General features: G+C 37.4%; 1 protein-coding gene and 1 long non-coding RNA gene across 2 annotated transcripts in view; one reads left to right on the forward strand and one right to left on the reverse strand.

Moving 5' to 3' along the window:
• Nucleotides 1-65: 65 nt before the first annotated feature.
• Nucleotides 66-3,940, forward strand: LOC125026706. Its single transcript, XR_007114969.1, has 3 exons — nt 66-413; nt 1,452-1,600; nt 3,497-3,940. It is a non-coding gene; the product is annotated as an uncharacterized LOC125026706 (long non-coding RNA).
• A 683-nt stretch (nt 3,941-4,623) lies between these two features.
• Nucleotides 4,624-5,000, reverse strand: part of LOC125026427 (platelet-activating factor acetylhydrolase-like) — a 33,510-nt gene continuing 33,133 nt past the window's right edge. The window contains exon 10 of the mRNA XM_047614874.1: nt 4,624-5,000. This exon is cut by the window's right edge and continues 475 nt beyond it. The gene's annotated coding sequence lies outside the window, so the exon portion shown is untranslated.

The following is a 5,000-nucleotide window of genomic DNA, read 5'->3' on the forward strand; positions in this document are numbered from 1 at the left end:
TTAGATGAATAACTGATCATAGGCGAAGTGAGATCCTCCAAAGAAAAGAAGTGCGTATCATTAAATATCTTATTTCTGTTAATGAAGAACAACCTAAGGCTGAGCAACCTACCTCATTCCTTGATAACATATATTTTCTTAATTATTATTAAACACTCCCATGCCTTAAAATAGATTTTTCTCCTCATGTCTGTACAGAATGCAGATGTCCTTTACCATTAAATGTATCCACATAGGTAGGAGATAGCTCTACAAGTCTGAATAAAATGCCATTCTTTCTCCTTCCTAACAAGGATCTAAGCCCTGCTGCTTTACCCCCGTTGGAGACTGTCCTGCCAGACCGATTCGTTCCCACAGTAGTCCTCAACAAGGCAAAAGAGTTGGTCATTGAAACGATGATTAGTAAAGACAAGGTAAATATATCTCTCGTTGTTATATACATTCATACCCACTTAAAAATAATTACATGACTATTAGATGGAAGCCCTAGGAGAAAATCACGTTAGCAAGGGTCATCCTGCAGGGGACCGACCTGCCGGACCGCCGTTCTTTTGTCAGTTGTTTCGAAATGGATCGTGCTAAGGGACAGGACCTGATTTTGATTCCGTTCTCTTAATTCCACTTATCGGTGCTCCATCCAATAATGCATTTAACGAGCCATGTGATTTTCTTTTAGTTTATCAGTGCACTGCCGTAGGGATCTAATAATCCGCAGAACATTTTTAAACACGTCTAGAACAGTCCATAAGCAAAACCGATTTTGAACTTTTGTCCCAAAGGAGGTTTAGAAATTTATTCCGGTATGAGCATCCACATATACACGACGAAGTAGTCTTGCTAACTATTTTTTATTTGTCTTTATATCTAAGAAAGAACGAAACCTTTTATAATTATATTATATCTTGTTCAATGATTTGGATTCCACACTTGTCATTGGCACTTCAATCCCTTGACTGACTGACTGACTGACTGACTGACTGACTGACTGACTGACTGACTGACTGACTGACTGACTGACTGACTGACTGACTGACTGACTGACTGACTGACTGACTGACTGACTCACTCACTCACTCACTCACTCACTCACTCACTCACTCACTCACTCGCGACATTTCCTCCTCAATATCAAATGGCATTCTTTTGACTTGAGAAGAATGCCTAAAAATCGAATATTTTTTTTAATGACTAACAAATTAATTGAATGCAAGTTAGCAAACATTTCCCTCATTGATAAGATTTCATAGGATGAATGACACGAGAAGGTAACGTGATCTTACCTGCAACCTGACCAAAGTGTGGTGCATTATTTCTTAACTCAGGTCGTGAAGTCCTTTTCTAACCTGGCTTATATAGCTTTCATAAATGTACATACAGAATTTCATCATCGCCATTTTTTTATCGTAATATGAGACATACAAATGCATATTCACATCAATACATGCCCACAGATACAACATGGATCGTTTGAGTGTCAACCTTGAACCGGTCGAAGCCTTCGCTGATTGGAAGATTCCCATAAACAGTGGATAATTTCCTCCAATCGCCCTGCGACAACGGCTATGGTTGGGCTTGCAGACAAGACTACACGCTCTTTAAGGTGACTGGTAGGAAAGACACTATTGATAAAGTGGGATTATATTTATTGTGAACTGGTGTTACGTATGCAACAGGTGCTATCGAATGCTAACACATACGGGACAGCCAAAACTATTTCAAGAATCTGCAGAGTATGATCAAATCAAATATTTTTTTTAATCGACTCGGTCGTTTTCTATTGCGATTTTGAACTCTTGAGATGAAAGTAGCCTAACCTGTAAATTTTTGGATAGAGCTTTTGTGATTTCATTTGTTTCGATGTTATCCCCTTTCATTCCCAACACCAAGTTTACAAGAAGCACAAATAGAAATCGGAAAGCGGTATAATCCCTTTCTAGAGCACGATATGAGAAAGACAATTTTTTTTTTTTCAAAATTCGATTTCATGCTCATGTAATCATATTACTGGTTTATGTTTAATGGCTAGACTGAGAAACAAACATATTTATTTTGAATTTCGAGAGGAAAAACGTTTGCCTTTCAATAGAGCAATCGAGCATTATCACCATATTTATTTGTTACAAAATTCCAGTTAAATTCAAGTAAATTAAGGAAAATATACAAAATATATGAACAAGAACAGTTGTTGTTGTTGTTCTTTTTTACGAAAATATACCCCAATGGTCTCGTAACAGTCCATTATGAAAAAAAATAAAACGAAGGTAAGAATGGCAGTACTAGAAGCCAACCTATGGCGCTAATTTGTCACTTTCAGAAAGGTGGTGTGCACTCTGCGCGTCCCGTGTTTCTTTTACCTTATTTCGATTCTACTGAAAGTTTCATAGAGTTCTTAGGCAGTCATAAGTGTGAATAAGGGGTAACTAATGGTAGAGATTTTGATTTTTCTTGTTGTTGTTGTAATGTGTACGTAAAGCCGAATGTAAACCCCAATTTTTGCCTGAAAACTAACAGTTGCCACTGATTTCCTTGTTAAATGCCTTTATTTTTAATCCTTGAATGTTCATTATACGATGGTGTGAATATGAAAAAAAGGATGAGGGGAGAAGAGCAAGGGCAGAAGTGTTTCATCTTTCTCTGAGAGTACATATTTTTCCCCTTTCTTTCAGGATGTTAATGCATTATCCTTAACTGAATCGATCTTCGCTTCAAAGCTTGATACTTGGCGAACCAATCTTTCCATGCTTTTGATGTCAGTATTTTTTTTCGTGTGAGTACCCGGTTCTCTTCCCTACCTCCTTTATACACCCTGACGTCATCCTACTTCAGTGCGGAACTCCTCCGTGCCTGGAATTCATGTCGAACAAATTGCAAATATAACAACGAAGGGAAGTACAGGAAAACACGAATATGGCTTTTCGCTTTATTGCTTCATCAGGGGATATGCCCTGATGAAGCAATAAAGCGAAAAGGCCTTCGACAAGTAAGATTGTCACTATTTTTGGTATTCCTCACTGACCGTGCCCGCTGATGACCCTAGCACCCGACGCGGCAGATGATAATAATTTTCTTTACCCCAAACACTATACATCTCTTTTATAGTTTGTCTTGAGCCTTCGTGATATTGACAAAACCACAGTACATGCTCGCATTCCCTTCCAAGATCTCCTGCAGTTGTCTTATGATGAAGACAACCGCTACTGTTCCTCTGCCTTTGATAAATCAACACTTTAATACTTCCTATCTATAAAATGATTCTCAGGCCAGTCCATTATATATCATTCAGGAAATATACTAGGCTCTGACTTAGCAGCAGCCAGACTCTATTGTTTGTGTTTCATTAATTTTCCCAATATAAGCCAAACCGATTTTCTAACGGAAACATTCTGATGCCTGAACCAGGACTTGCAAAGGATGTTGAACATCAGACCCCCCCCCCCCCCCCTTCATTTTCAAGGCGCTGCTCCAACACTAAATTCTTACTACTTCCTACTACTAGAGAACGGTTCCCATGGTCGCCTCACGGACGATCTGAAGGTTGGCGGAGATTACGGCATCGAGCTCGTGGGCGAAGCGGTGGAGGCCGACGCGAGCGTGAATCCCGAGTTGTATGGCGATCTCAACACCTGAGGCCACGATTTGCTTAGTCAGTGCCGTGACCCGGTGCAAAGACACAAAGTATGATGATGGATTGAAATGAATAAAGAACTAATGAAAAAATATGTTGACTACTAAATTAAAACAGTATAAGCATATAACCCACAAGTAAAAAAACAAACACTCGGGTTTCCCTTCCACCATTTTTAGCAGAGATATATTGAGATGAAAAGGGTATAAAATGCATGTACGCCATAACGTACTCCTTTTACTTAAAACCAAGTGTTTCATCACACACCTGTTTAATTGTTTTCAATACTGTTTTACTGTACTATACAGTTTGTATTTTTACATATAAACTCTCTCTGTGTGTGTGTGTGTGTGTGTGTGTGTGTGTGTGTGTGTGTGTGTGTGTGTGTGTGTGTGTGTGTGTGTGTGTGTGTGAGAGTGTGAGTGTGAGTGTGAGTGTGAGTGTGTGTGTGTGTGTGTGTGTGTGTGTGTGTGTGTGTGTGTGTGTGTGTGTGTGTGTGTGTGTGTGTGTTTGTTTGTTTGTTTGTTTGTTTGTTTGTTTGTTTGTTTGTTTGTTTGTTTTTTTCTTTTTTCTTTTTTTCTTCTTGTTTTCTACTTTTTTTTTTTCTTTTTTCTTTTTTCTTTTTCCTCTCTCCTTTTTTCTCTGTATCTATATCACAGTTTGTCATCTGCTTGTTACCATCAGTGTATGACTACCTGTAGTTATGGCTGCTGTTTGGCTTTTATCATTCCCTGTCAGATTGTTATTAATGGATTTTTTACAACTTTTGTTTGTATTTTTATCACTTCCTAATACCTCCAAGACTCTCTATCACTGTCCTTTTCGTAACTGGGTGAATTTATCAGGTTATTTCTGAAGCTGACTTACTTTATTACACATAATCAATCACATTTTTGCATTTCCTTGTGATCACTGATTGTCTGTCTGCCTACCTCACTTTTTTCAAATATATCTTGTTACTAGATCTTTACACAACAAAGGGTAAAAAAAGGTCAATATACAGAAATTATTCTTCATATACAATGTAACATTTGTAATCTAAAATCTATATTAAAAAAAGAAACTAATATATTACACAAACACTTACCCTCCTTTTCATACAAGTATATAAGGAACATCATACCAAATGCACATAAAAGCACCAGTAAAATTGTTTTATTCAATGCCACAAGAAACATGTAATGTTCACTGTTGTTTTGTTTTGTATTAGTGACTTCATCAGATTTCTTCTTTCCTTTCAGGATTTTTTTCCATTCATACTGTTATTATCATTACTATTATAGTAATATAAAATAAAAACAAATATTTCTGGAAATCATGGAAAAGGGTAAACAGTTGATATATCTAGAACTAGTGAATAACTTCTTGGGTACTA

The sequence above is a fragment of the Penaeus chinensis genome, chromosome 6 (assembly GCF_019202785.1).
Source record: "Penaeus chinensis breed Huanghai No. 1 chromosome 6, ASM1920278v2, whole genome shotgun sequence".
NCBI lineage: Eukaryota > Metazoa > Arthropoda > Malacostraca > Decapoda > Penaeidae > Penaeus > Penaeus chinensis.